Below are 15,915 nucleotides of genomic sequence, written 5' to 3' on the forward strand. Positions count from 1 at the left end.
GTATAACTATGTAAATGTCTCTTGGACAAGGTGACTTTTATCAATATACACTCTAAAAAGTAAAGGTTCCTGGAGTATCCTGTAGGGGTTCTTCAAATTGAAACTGTGGGGGAACCCCTAAAAGTTATTTGAAGAACATTTTGTGGGAACCCCTATAAGTTCTTCGAAGAACCCCAAATCATGGTTCCTCAAAGAACCTTTTGGGTTTCATTTTTTAACTCCCTGTCCACCCTCCCTCCGATAAAAAAATATTTTAATAACAATATTGACAATATTGATTTAAATAATTCATTGTTTATTTAGTGGCACCACAAATGTGAATTAATATTTACAAAACAATTTACCAAGCAAAACACATGACAAAATTGCAACATTTCTGCAGACATGTCAGACCACAATAAATAATAAATGTACTTTGTATAGTGCTTTTCATGACATTTAAAACAAATAAAATAATGATGTACAATAAAAACAACATTAAAAATGAATCATAGGTCAACTAACAATATTGTAGACTGATGCTAAATACTGATTTTTCAGCTTTAGTGTGTATATCATATCCACTTAGTTATGTTAGGAAGTTTGCCATCTTTATGACCGGCCCTGGTAACTTCACCCCAACTTCTCTTCACCCCAGAACACAGTAACTTAACAACATAAGTGTTTTTCTGACATTTTTGGGAAATTTAAGGGAAAATAAAAATACAGCCGTAGCAGAGCTCCAAGTCCCATGGGGACGTCCTCGAGGGTGTGGATGTTCTCCCCATCAAAGGCCAGCGGGATTTCACTCTCATGGTGAAATGGATTTCCACCGATGTGCAGTAACGGAGTGAAGAGCGGTGAAATCTGTGTCAATAAAAGTAAGAAAAGATTAATAAACAAACACTTAACAAAGATTATAACAAATGTTCAGCTGTAGTTTTATATAAGCATGCACACCTATGTTTATGAAGAAACACATGATTGGTGCATAGGCATACCTTGTTATGGACATAAAGGCCATTTGGGTCCTCATTGAAGAGGTAGGGCAAGAGCAGGATCGCTGCTGTGGTCTCCAGTCCTAGTAAAGTAAAGCAATGATCTTACTCCACTTGCTAATTTTATTACAAAAGACATTAGAGAAAGGGAAGGAATAAGAGCAAATCCCTCTTCTGTATTGTCCTTCAGGGACTGTCAAAATAGCAGGATGATGTCCTCACCCCTGCCTTGATTCTCTACCTCTGATAGTCTTTATTCTCTTGTCTATATCCATTCCATGGACTTGATTCATTTCTGACAAGATCTGAAAAGATCATTTGCACATGCAAATTAGGTTAAATGTACACTTCAAATGCAGCTGTCCTACAACATATCTGTACCTTCTTCTTGATCCCAATTGCATTGTGTCCATGTTCTGTCCTATAAAAATTTCAAAGGAAGAGAACATGTGTCAAAGAATTACAAGCATTAAAATATATTAAGTAAATATTGAAAGATAAATGGCATCGACATACAATTGAATGCAAAATAGAAGAACATATTGGAGAAAGCACTAGCCAATACAGTACTGCCATACAGTAACAGTACTGCCATACAGGCCTAATATCACATTTCAAGATATCTTTGTACACAAATTGTTCAATATTTTATCAGGCTGACTTGAAAGATTATACTCAACATTTTGCTGCGTGGCAATACAGTGTTTGGATTCTGAAGAGCATTTATACAAAAGAGGTAGTCTAGACACTGTATTAACAGCATTATCCATTTGAATCCCATCTACAGCTACCATCTAAGATATTAATTTCCCTCCACAAGGGGGCGGACATGTAACGTTTCCAAAATGGGATAGTATTGGACATGTAACGTTTCCAAAATGGGACAGTATTGTACATGTAATGTTTCCAAAATGGGATAGTATTGTACATGTAACGTTTCCAAAATGGGATAGTATTGTACATGTAACGTTTCCAAAATGGGATAGTATTGTACATGTAACGTCTCCAAAATGGGAAATTATTGTACATGTAACGTTTCCAAAATGGGATAGTATTGTACATGTAACGTTTCCAAAATGGGATAGTATTGTACATGTAACGTTTCCAAAATTGGACAGTATTGTACATGTAACGTTAACCAAAATGGGATAGTATTGTACATGTAACGTTTCCAAAATGGGAAATTATTGTACATGTAACGTTTCCAAAATGGGATAGTATTTTACATGTAACGTTAACCAAAATGGGATAGTATTGTACATGTAACTTCTCCAAAATGGGAAATTATTGTACATGTAACGTTTCCAAAATGGGATAGTATTGTACATGTAACGTTAACCAAAATGGGATAGTATTGTACATGTAACGTTAACCAAAATGGGATAGTATTGTACATGTAACGTTTCCAAAATGGGATAGTATTGTACATGTAACGTTTCCAAAATTGGACAGTATTGTACATGTAACGTTTCCACAATGGGATAGTATTGTACATGTAACGTTTCCAAAATGGGATAGTATTGTACATGTAACGTTTCCAAAATGGGATAGTATTGTACATGTAACGTTTCCAAAATGGGATAGTATTGTACATGTAACGTTTCCAAAATGGGATAGTATTGTACACGTAACGTTAACCAAAATGGGATAGTATTGTACATGTAACGTTTCCAAAATGGGATAGTATTGTACACGTAACGTTAACCAAAATGGGATAGTATTGTCCATGTAACGTTTCCAAAATGGGATAGTATTGTCCATGTAACGTTTCCAAAATGGGATAGTATTGTACATGTAACGTTTCCAAAATGGGATAGTATTGTACATGTAACGTTTCCAAAATGGGATAGTATTGTACATGTAACGTTAACCAAAATGGGATAGTATTGTCCATGTAACGTTTCCAAAATGGGATAGTATTGTACATGTAACATTTCCAAAATGGGAAATTATTGTACATGTAACGTTAACCAAAATGGGATAGTATTGTCCATGTAACGTTTCCAAAATGGGATAGTATTGTACATGTAACGTTTCCAAAATGGGATAGTATTGTACATGTAACGTTTCCAAAATGGGATAGTATTGTACATGTAAGGTTAACCAAAATGGGATAGTATTGTCCATGTAACGTTTCCAAAATGGGATAGTATTGTACATGTAACGCTTCCAAAATGGGATAGTATTGTACATGTAACGTTTCCAAAATGGGAAATTATTGTACATGTAACGTTAACCAAAATGGGATAGTATTGTCCATGTAACGTTTCCAAATTGGGATAGTATTGTACATGTAACGTTTCCAAAATGGGATAGTATTTTACATGTAACGTTTCCAAAATGGGATAGTATTGTACATGTAACGTTTCCAAAATGGGATAGTATTGTACATGTAACGTTTCCAAAATGGGATAGTATTGTACATGTAACGTTTCCAAAATGGGATAGTATTGTCCATGTAACGTTTCCAAAATGGGATAGTATTGTACATGTAAAGTTTCCAAAATGGGATAGTATTGTACATGTAACGTTTCCAAAATGGGATAGTATTGTACATGTAACGTTTCCAAAATGGGATAGTATTGTACATGTAACATTTCCAAAATGGGATAGTATTGTACATGTAACGTCTCCAAAATGGGAAATTATTGTACATGTAACGTTTCCAAAATGGGATAGTATTGTACATGTAACGTTTCCAAAATTGGACAGTATTGTACATGTAACGTTTCCAAAATGGGATAGTATTGTACATGTAACGTTTCCAAAATTGGACAGTATTGTACATGTAACGTTAACCAAAATGGGATAGTATTGTACATGTAACGTTTCCAAAATGGGAAATTATTGTACATGTAACGTTTCCAAAATGGGATAGTATTTTACATGTAACGTTAACCAAAATGGGATAGTATTGTACATGTAACGTTTCCAAAATGGGATAGTATTGTACATGTAACGTTTCCAAAATTGGACAGTATTGTATATGTAACGTTTCCACAATGGGATAGTATTGTACATGTAACGTTAACCAAAATGGGATAGTATTGTACATGTAACGTTTCCAAAATGGGATAGTATTGTACATGTAACGTTAACCAAAATGGGATAGTATTGTCCATGTAACGTTTCCAAAATGGGATAGTATTGTACATGTAACGTTTCCAAAATGGGAAATTATTGTACATGTAACGTTAACCAAAATGGGATAGTATTGTCCATGTAACGTTTCCAAAATGGGATAGTATTGTACATGTAACGTTTCCAAAATGGGATAGTATTGTACATGTAACGTTTCCAAAATGGGAAATTATTGTACATGTAACGTTAACCAAAATGGGATAGTATTGTCCATGTAACGTTTCCAAAATGGGATAGTATTGTACATGTAACGTTTCCAAAATGGGATAGAATTGTACATGTAACGTTTCCAAAATGGGATAGTATTGTACATGTAACGTTTCCAAAATGGGATAGTATTTTACATGTAACGTTTCCAAAATGGGATAGTATTGTCCATGTAACGTTTCCAAAATGGGATAGTATTGTACATGTAACGTTTCCAAAATGGGATAGTATTGTACATGTAACGTTTCCAAAATGGGATAGGATTGTACATGTAACGTTTCCAAAATTGGATAGTATTGTACATGTAACGTTATGCCCCCTTGTGAGTTAATAGTATTGCATGCTGTAGCAGGCTATATAAAGAGGAAGACCTCCATTGACGATTCAGTTCGTTGTAACATCTCGTCTGGACAGGTCACCGTCCTTAGTTAGTTAGTTAGTTAGTTAGTTAGTTAGTTAGTTAGTTAGTTAGTTAGTTAGTTAGTTAGTTAGTTAACGAAGCTAACGTTAGCCAGTTCATTATCACAAAAGTGAGAATTGCTCTAGATTGGAAACTTACATTAATGAGTGTAAAGCCATGTTGGCTTTATGGAAACGATATACAATATATGGGAAAGAATATAGTTGAGGAAATAATCCAAACCTAGTTGTGCCTAGTTAGGACATAACGTTAGCTAGCTAGCTAACGGTACTGTACTGTAGCTCATACAACGCCGACGGTCAAATCCGGCTTTCTAATATTTACGTTAATTAACTATAGTAACGTTATGGAAGATATTCACAGAAAACCATCATTGTCTTCGTTATTCATTATTAGTATGTTATATTATTATAATAAATTATTTCGAGACATATTCAGAGCCAAACATCAACCCAACTTAACCTTTTTAACTGTTGTCGCATCCAAACTTGTCACCATCGTTTTCAGTTGTAATTGCGAAGTTCCCGGAAGAAGTCCAGCAACAACGGAGGTTCCTCGATGAACCCACCTTCTAACAAGTTCTTTGAAGAACCTTTTGGGGCTGTTTTTCATTGACCAAGAACCCTACGGTTCTTAGGGGATCTGAGAACAACTCCAGTTCAACCCTTCATTTTTAGAGTGTAGTCGGCTCTATTTACTCTCAGATTCAAACATGATGATTAGCATCAACGATCAAGTCAGCTGCTGCTGCTCCAATACAGTATGAGGTGAGATGGTGAACTGATGTTGAACTGGGCAGTCAGCTGCTGCTGCTCCAATACAGTATGAGGTGAGACGGTGAACTGATGTTGAACCGGGCAGTCAGCTGCTGCTGCTCCAATACAGTATGAGGTGAGACGGTGAACTGATGTTGAACTGGGCAGTCAGCTACTGCTGCTCCAATACAGTATGAGGTGAGACGGTGAACTGATGTTGAACTGGGCAGTCAGCTGCTGCTGCTCCAATACAGTATGAGGTGAGACGGTAAACTAACGTTGAACCGGGCAGTCAGCTGCTGCTGCTCCAATACAGTATGAGGTGAGACGGTGAACTGATATGAGTCTGGTCTATCATTGTTACTGCACATTGTGGTGGAAATTCTAAGCAATCAGGAGAGACTTTGTCATTTCTTCAAACAATCAACCTTTATTTGATAAGAATTGCAATAATGTAGCTGGTCAGCCCTACACTCTGAGGTGGAAGGTCGAGAGCTCGATGACACAAGGAGTTCAGAAGCCTTATATAGTCAAACTATCTTGTGCATATAGAAAACACGTGATCTTGGTATGTGTACGTGTGTGGAGAACGAGACACAGACTAACTGTGAAATGGTCGTCTCGTTCTGTAGCAACAGCTAGTTATTCTAGTCTTCCAGTGAGGTGTCAAAACAACAGGAAATCACTCTAGACACAGTTCCTCTGAAGTAGATCAACGGTTCCCTGAATTGGGGCTTTGGTCTGTCTGCCCAGAGGGTGTGTGGTTGCAGACCCACACAAACATACACATAAACTTCTCAACCTTAAAGAGATCCTTCAACACATTAGAAGTCATATCAACTTAAAGAGGTTAACATAGATTCTTCCCTCACAAAATTGCACAGAGATAAATCAGATCCAGCCTGAACTGTGTGATGTAGTAGAGAGTTGTAGTTTCCAACAGGCCAATATTCAACATAGTTTCGCACATGAAACGTAATTAACTACAGTGACCATAATCCATTGCGTGCCTACTTGTCTTGTCTGTGTTTCTTTTACACCTGCTATGTAAAAGAGACAGAAGAATGCACAATGGTCAATGCAATCACGGATCCTTGGGACATCCTTACCCTAAACCCTAACCTTAACCCCTACCTTAACCATTTTAAATGTCAACTTCAACGGGCTAGGGACGTCCCAAGGATGTATCTCTACCTGAAAATACATGAGCTAAGTGATTGATAGTTGGTATTCAGCAGTCATAAAGCCTAATTTACTTTAATGAACTACTAAAATAGTGATTTTGTCAGACAGCAGCTCTACACTTTATTGACTGACTGATCCATTCATCCTTCCATCCCTCCTCAGCCTTCCTCTCCTCTGAAGACCCAGTGAGGGTGGAGCTCAGTCAGAGAGCTGTTGAGGGACTGGTTAGGAAGAACACTTCTACAGCCAGAGAGGTGAGAGGTCACACATGGTTTAGATGGTAAATATTTATGTCCCCTTAGTGGTTCATCACTTCAGCAAAAGGGAATATGTTCCATCATCCATGTTTATTTACATTAGTGAAAATTATCCACTGATATTGGTGTAATTTCTCACCCCTCTTGGCTGTATGAAAATTAATTTCCCCTCAGGCACACACATTTGTTCTTTGATATTATGAAGGTCATTTGTGTAAAATGTACTTTTCCCCACTCATTCACCCCATCTCTTTACATTGCTTATGCATATTCAGTGGCCTGACTGCATCCAGACTATGTCAAAGGCCCATCCTGGTAGATCTGAACCTAATGCAGCTTGGAGTGATCAGATGACAGATGTCACATTTAAGTGCCAGGTGTAACTGAGGCCATAGATGCTCCATATCCATTACTTGGAGTGTTTTATATAATATGACTAAATGTGTTTCTTTCTGTGTTGCAGGGGCAGTCAAGAAATGGAACAGCAAGGCCACAGAACATGACATAATCAGAGCTGTGGGAGACCACCTCAAGCCCCTGGTAGAGCCGGGGGTGGTGTTTACCACTCCACCACGCCTTCAGCAGGCTGGAAAGGTGGGATTGATCTGTTTGTTTACTTCAGTTCTCAGTAGTTGAATCCTTCGATGTACATATTGTTGATTTCAACATTTTTCATTTTCAACAAATGAACTGGGTTGGTTGAAAAGTGATACTAAACATACATACAATGCACTATATTGACATAGTGGAAGATATATTGACTGTATACTGTTTTTCATACTAAGATATGTGTTAATTTTGCACATATTTGTTCATTGGTTTTGCAAGAGTCTGTTGACTGGTCAGTCATTGGGTTAATTTGTTTGCAATATGTTCAAATCATGTTTTATTTATATAACACATTTCAGACATGGATGCAATGCAATGGCTTCACAGGAAAAATACAATGAAAATAAACTGAAATATTTAGTACAGGTGGTGTTTTAGGAGGGCCTCTGAAAGACACTATGGGGGTGTCCACTGAAAGTTGACTAGTAACAACAACTGGGACATAAAAGACAACCACTAAATCTGCCCAAGAAGAGGAAAACAAAAGAAAAACCCACACCAAACATAAAGACAGGAAGCAAACCAAAAAGGTGGAGCAACTAAAGGTGTTGACTCTCCACATGTATCAAGACCACTGGAGCACTGGGCCAGACACTTAAATAGAACCTGGACCAGCTCAGGTGAAACACCTTCCCACTAACGAGATGGACAAGCCAGCACAGGTGTAACACATACTGACTAACGAGGTGACACCAATCAGTGCGTCCTACGTGCTAACGAGCTAGACATGCTAACGAGCTAGACGTGCTAACGAGCTATACGAGCTAGACGTGCTGTACGTGCTAACGAGCTAGACGTGCTAACGAGCTGTACGTGCTAACGAGCTAGACGTGCTAACGAGCTAGACGTGCTGACGAGCTAGACGTGCTGACGAGCTGTACGTGCTAACGAGCTGTACGTGCTAACGAGCTAGACGTCCTAACGAGCTAGACGTGCTGTACGTGCTAACGAGCTGTACGTGATAAGAGCTAGACGTGCTGACGAGCTGTACGTGCTAACGAGCTAGACGTGCTAACGAGCTAGACGTGCTAACGGGCTATACGAGCTCGACGTGTTAACGAGCTAGACGTGCTAAAGTCCAACCTCAAAACATAAATGGAAAAACCAAAGCCTGTAACACCTTCCCCCTTAAGACAACAAATATATCCTATATTTTCATTGGACAAGTTTGCTCACCACCAAAGAAAACAACTTCCATTTCACATTTTAATCATCTACAATGCTTCACCTTCCCCAATATAAACATGGTGTCTACTGGCTGTCAACAATTAAAAAGAAAAACACGTATTTCTAAACAATAATATACAATCGTTTTATTTTCTCTCTATAGAATCCTAAAACCTTTTTTTCCCCACTAGCTTCTAGAACTCTCGTCTTCCTAAAACTCACTAGCTTCTAGAACTCTCGTCCCCTTGGAACGAGCCCAAACAAAACTCATCTCCAAAACGGAAAAACGTGCAGTCAAAATAAATTGTGATCCATGGCAAAGCACTGGCTAAATGCAAAACACCAAACTTTTTGACTGCCCATCCTTGAGACAATTAGCAACCAAGTTGTCCTTACCACAGACATGTCTGATTTCAAGAGGAAACTCCTGCAATATCCGTAGTAACTTTCCACCTCACTGCGGAGCTTCTCTCTCTTTTCAGGGTTCACTAGATAGGCATGTTGTTGGATCGGAGCCCAGTCCCCAATGTCATGCTCTAGTACATTTGGGTTGGCACATCTGAGAATGAACCCTGATATTCTAAAAGCAGGGTAACAATGTGAATATAATTGTACCAAAAAATGGTCAGTTGGTTGCATAAATAATTATCATTACTTAATGTTACATGAATTGTAAATATGAAATATTCGATTGCATAGTCTTATTTTCGACGTCTTTTCAATGACATTTTGCTATTTGGGATAGCCCCAATGTCAAAACAAAGTTTTAACGTGTCCAAATCAATAACCAATATGCAGAAACAGTTTGTGATAAATTGAAAACCTAAACATAACATGTGCTATATACACAAACATCTGCCACAATAATCATATTACTTGTATTTTTTTAAAACAAGCTCTTTATAAACTGCACAAGCACCAAAAACGCTGTTGTTTTGACAAGTAGCAATAAATCACTGATATCGATTAGGGAAATCAGGTTGTACGTGATGTTGAAACAAACAACTAAACAAAAACACATGGAAATGGGAGATATATTTCACCTCACTGATTAGAGGACAACCTGCAGAAGACAGTCAGCTACATTTTGGAGTGATGCATTTAAATGTAGGGGTCACTAAACAAAGGAACACAACACTTATTCATCGATATCACGCTAAAATCATTTGTGTGACAGGAGGGAGATGAAGTTGCACGTCCTGTTAAAACTAACAGCTCAAAAACCACACGGAATCTGGGAATAATGTGTACATCACTGGTTAGAGGACAATTTGTAGAAAACAGCTAGCTACATTTTGAAGTGTTGCATTTTCATTCAAGTGCGTCACCAACGTGGTAAGTGTAACACAGCTCTTTTTTTGTTAGTCACTTTTTGTTAAATCACATAAATAGTAATTCTTCCATTTCTGAGCCTGGATTTTCCCCCTGAAACTAAAATCAATAGAACAGGGGGCAAATGTTTATGGTTGTACATTGTGACATCATTAAAATACTCCTACAATGTTAAAACATTCTACATTGTGACATTATTTCATTGATATCATGTAACAACTCCTTCATGTATGTTTTTTCTGATGTTTAGTCAGAGATCTTTTATCAGAGTATCTCTTCCCACATTGATCACAGCAAGGATTATCGCGTGTGTGTTCTCTGGTGCATAGCTAGATCTAGTAAAACTCTTCCCACATTGATCACAGCTAGGAGATTTCTCTCCTGTGTGTGTTCTCTGGTGTAATACTAGGCTGGTTAGCCAAGCAAATATTGTCCCACATTGACTACAGCTATATGGTTTCTCTCCTGTATGAGTTCTCTGGTGTTTAGTGAGATCTCTAGATGGAGAAAAAATATTCCCACATTGATCACAGCTATAAGGTTTCTCTCCTGTGTGTGTTCTCTGGTGTAATATCAGGCTGTCTGGCCGAGTAAAACTCTTCCCACATTGATTACAGCTATAAGATTTCTCTCCTGTGTGTGTTTTCTGGTGCTTCTTCATATTCTGTGAAGTTGAGAATCTTTTTCCACAATCTGAACAGTGGAACGTCTCTCTCCTGTGTGAACAAGTCAGACAGATGATTAAAGGCCCACAACAGCAGAAATCCACTGAAAAAGATGATGCCAACAGCGTAGCCATGATACTGTACAACAATTGACGTCTGTAATGAATGTTAAAATTACTTGACAATTGTCTTAAGACAGTCAAGTGAGCAACAATAGTCATATTTAGTGTTGTTTTCACATTAGTAGTAACTAGAAATAAGTAAAAGGTGTTGAACTCCTAAGCAGTGTGCCAGGCAACTTTTGGTATCCAATATAGGCCCCTTTCTGTGTTTGCTAAAATTGCGACAAGGGCGATGCACACACAATTTGATTGCAGAAACACCTCCCTGCTAATGCAGAAACCGTTAGTTATGGATGTAGTATATCTGCCTGGAGCAAAAATGGTGAGCAAGTGGCCTAAGCTGTGCCACTAGAGATTCTGGGTTCGAGTCCAAGCTCTGTTGCAGCTGGCCGCGACTGGGAGGCCCATGGGGCGACGCACAATTGGCCCACCGTCGTCCGGGTTAGGGGAGGGTTTGGCCGGCAGGGATATCCTTGTCTCATCGCGCACTAGCGACTCCAGTGGTGGGCCGGGCGCATTGCACGCTGACCAGGTCGCCAGGTGTACGGTGTTTCCTCCGACACATTGGTGCTGCTGGCTTCCGGGTTGGATGGGCATTGTGTCAAGAAGCAGTGTGGCTAGGTTGGGTTGTGTTTCGGAGGACGCATTGCTCTCGACCTTCGCCTCTCTAGAGTCCGTAGGGAGTTGCAGCGATGAGACAAGACTGTAAGTACCAATTGGGGAGAAAAAAGGGGTGAAAAAATATATATATTTAAAAAATGGTGAGCAAAGATTAGTTTTCACAATGTATTCTGAATATTACAGCACTAGATCAGGAGTGCTACTCAAGCTAAGTCACATTAAGCTCTGTGTCTATTCACTAATTCACCACCGTGGGGGAAAACTCAGGGGAGTTCTCATAGGCTGACAGCAAAAATAGCCTCCATTTCCAGGTTGCTTATGAGTGCATTTCACATTACTTTTGGATTATAATTTTAAGGCTCGTTTGAATGTCCTGCTTAATAAAATGTTTGTTTTATTGTTGCAAATCAACTGCTTTATTCTTAAAAAATACTTCAACCAGTAAAATGCTCTTTAGCTAGCTTTGCCATCAGCCTGAAACTGAGGGTTTGTACATTACGTGTTTAACAAATTGGCCCATAACTTCACCTAACAATAACATAGACCTACTGTAGGACCCATAACTTCACCTAACAACAACACAGACCTACTGTAGGACCCACAACTTCACCGAACCACAATAACTACAGACATACTAGAGCACGTGTGTGTTGTACAATACAATAGAGGCAGGATACTTGTCCACATGATTAATGCAGCAAAAATGACATTAACTCATTTTCGAACAAATTAGCAGTTACTGCCTTTTTGCTTGGTAGGCCAGTACTGTAGGACCCATAACTTCACCTAGCAACAACATAGACCTACTGTAGGACCCATAACTTCACCTAGCAACAACATAGACCTACTGTAGGACCCATAACTTCACCTAGCAACAACATAGACCTACTGTAGGACCATAACTTCACCTAGCAACAACACAGACCTACTGTAGGACCCATAACTTCACCTAGCAACAACATAGACCTACTGTAGGACCCATAGCTTCACCTAACAACAACATAGACCTACTGTAGGACCCATAACTTCACCTAACAACAACATAGACCTACTGTAGGACCCATAACTTCACCTAGCAACAACATAGACCTAGGACTATAAATCATTTAATATTTCAGGTGAAACATGAAAACTAAAATGTCTTTGTCATGACATTTCATAACCTGATCACCAGATAATTTCTGGGAATAATCCCACTAGGCTACTCTGTAATGTGTTGTCATTCTACATGTCCTGAATAAAGGAAAATAGCTCTGTGTGTTGTACAATAGCCTATCCATCAAGGAACAGTTCTTTACACATTATGAGATAAGTATCTCTGTGTCCAAACAGACTAACGAGACCCTACTGTAAATCAAGCAGTCAATAACACATTATAAACACCAATTTGTTAGGGATGTTGGATCCAACGTGGAGCAGGGCATAACTGTGTTTACCAGAGTAATGAATGAAGAAGCACTTTGGTTGTTGTTGCATGTCGTGATGTTTGTCATTTTTTAAATGTATTTTACCTTTATTTCTGCTCCATTTAAAAATTATTTTATTTTATTTAACTAGGCAAGTCAGTAAAGACCAAGTTCTTATTTTCAATGACGGCCTAGGAACAGTGGGTTAACTGCCTTGTCAGCTCGGGGAGTCGATCTTGCAACCTTTCGTTTACTAGTCCAACGCTCTAACCACTAGGTTACCTGCCGCCCGTATTTGACTGTCATTCAGAAAACGATTTCCTGTATCAGCTGATTATAGTTGAACATGTGACTGTAACTAAACAGCTACAGTATTATAAATGATGTGTAATTATTAAAGAACCACGTTAATGACAGTATCCATTTGGGTGTTGTCAAAGGATGAGCATACACTGCATGCATTATTTTTGTACCACATGAGGAGGCCCTGCTATCATTATAACCTATACAGCTGTCAGATGTGGGCGTTAACAAGCAACAACTGATATGGAGAGATAATGGTAAAGAACGGTCAAGGGAAGCTATTTTCGTATAGAGGGAGGGGACTCTATACGTTATGCAAAGACAGAATCATATAAAGATAGGACTCTGTAATATGAGAATTTAGTCTTTTCCATGGAGGGGCTTGGCTCTGTTACGTGTGTATAGACTTTAATACAGAGTAGCAAAGCCGAGCCCTTCCATGGAAGGACCCTCTCTGTATTAAAGTCTATATTGAATTCACAAGTTCTTGTAAGAGTATTATGTTCTTAAGACAATTTTCCACGACACTATGCAACCTCTTGCTAGCTAGTTAGCATAACACATTACTAGTTAGACATTTTAGGACTTCGGGTGTGTTTTTAAATTCAATCTTGAATACCAGAGTGCTTCATAAATTCAGACCGTTGTCAGGTTGTCCGTTTGTAAATTCAGACTCCGGCCGAGGCGTTGGGTTGATTTGACCGTTCTGACCTTAGCTTGCTGGCTACTTCCAGACACAAATGAGACTCTGACCATTTTACTCGCCCTAGCAGAGCTGGTTAGGCAGTTTTCATGTTATCCAGAGTGACTGTAACTGTGCTGCTGGAAAACATTTAAATTACGTATTTTTTTGCCTACGTTTACTGACACCTGGACATATTCAACGGGTGTTGAGCGCTAGTAAATTCATTATTCTGCTCTCTGGTACTCAGACGAGAGTGCTCTGAAATCAGAGTAGATAGTCAGAGTGAATTTATGAAAGTACCCGAATGTCCATTGAAACTGGATATCTGGGCTCGGTTTCCCAAAGGCATGTTAAGGCATGTGTTATATTCTTCAAGAATCAATGGCTATAAATATATAATTTTAAAAGTCTAAATATGGATATAGCAATTACATATTTCCCCTTTAACACCAAACATCAGTTCAACAACTGCAGAGTTTGTGCCTCTGTCTTTAAGACAGTACTTAATAGTGTTAATCAGGGCCCGTTAATCGTTAGAACCATTGGATGCCTTAAGATGCCTTTGGGAAACCGAGCCCAGATATCCAGTTTCATCCTCTTCATCCTCGTCTTCTTCCAATGTGACAGTAATCTCCCCCTCCTCCTCTTTCACCCCAAAAACAGCAACCACCTCTTTCTCTTCCTCTTTAACTGTAACATCTTCCTCCTCTTTTACTCTGAACGCGTCTTCCTCTTGTTTAACTGAAACGTCTTTCTCTTCTTCTTTCACTGTAACAGCCTCACCCTCTACTTGTTTTTGTAATGTGATATCCTCTTCCTCCTCTTTTACGACAACTTTCAGCCACAGTCCCTCTTTCTCCGTCCAGCAGACCTCTTCTTTAGCAGGAGAGTAGCTTAGTGACCGCATGGTCGGAGATGTTAGCTAGCTAGGCTAACGCTAACTTAACCAGCCCGCTAGCTGACTAATAACAACAACACCGTAAATATGAAATTAAAACGGATAACTAACTAGACGACAGAAGTGGGTTTAAAACACAGTGGCTAATATACACTAAAGCGTCTAAAGAGCTTTATTGGTTCGGCTATTTTGTATAGCAAGCTACCGAGGTGGCTGACTAACTGTTGCTACTGTTGAAAGAAGCGTTCCGTCCACTAGATTATACGTCACACTAACAGCATTACCTTAAAGCCCCACATGATGTATTGTTACACCATGTAGGAGCAGTATAGACCTAGTCTGTTCATTATATACATCTACATTATGTATTGTTACACCATGTAGGAGCAGTATAGACCTAGTCTGTTCATTATATACATCTACATGATGTATTGTTACACCATGTAGGAGCAGTATAGACCTAGTCTGTTCATTATATACATCTACATGATGTATTGGTACACCATGTAGGAGCAGTATAGACCTAGTCTGTTCATTATATACATCTACATGATGTATTGTTACACCATGTAGGAGCAGTATAGACCTAGTCTGTTCATTATATACATCTACATGATGTATTGTTACACCATGTAGGAGCAGTATAGACCTAGTCTGTTCATTATATACATCTACATGATGTATTGGTACACCATGTAGGAGCAGTATAGACCTAGTCTGTTCATTATATACATCTACATGATGTATTGTTACACCATGTAGGAGCAGTATAGACCTAGTCTGTTCATTATATACATCTACATGATGTATTGTTACACCATGTAGGAGCAGTATAGACCTAGTCTGTTCATTATATACATCTACATGATGTATTGTAACACCATGTAGGAGCAGTATAGACCTACAGTAGCTGGCTACTTATTTAGATTTAGTTTGACTTAATGAAACTGCCTTAAATATGCTGTAGTAAACATTTTCTATTCGCACTAATCAACCAACACATTCCTGTCTTTGTATGTCTCAATATAATAGTATTATTTAATTAAATCCATGTAAAATAATCTTTGTCTGAAAATAAAATCTGATCCTCAACTGCGTTTCCCTCCAGTCAGCAGACGGCGATGTGCGTCTTTCAGGCGATGCTGCCAGCGTGACGTATAATCT

This window comes from Salmo salar, chromosome 02 (assembly GCF_965601325.2).
Source record: "Salmo salar chromosome 02, fSalSal1, whole genome shotgun sequence".
NCBI lineage: Eukaryota > Metazoa > Chordata > Actinopteri > Salmoniformes > Salmonidae > Salmo > Salmo salar.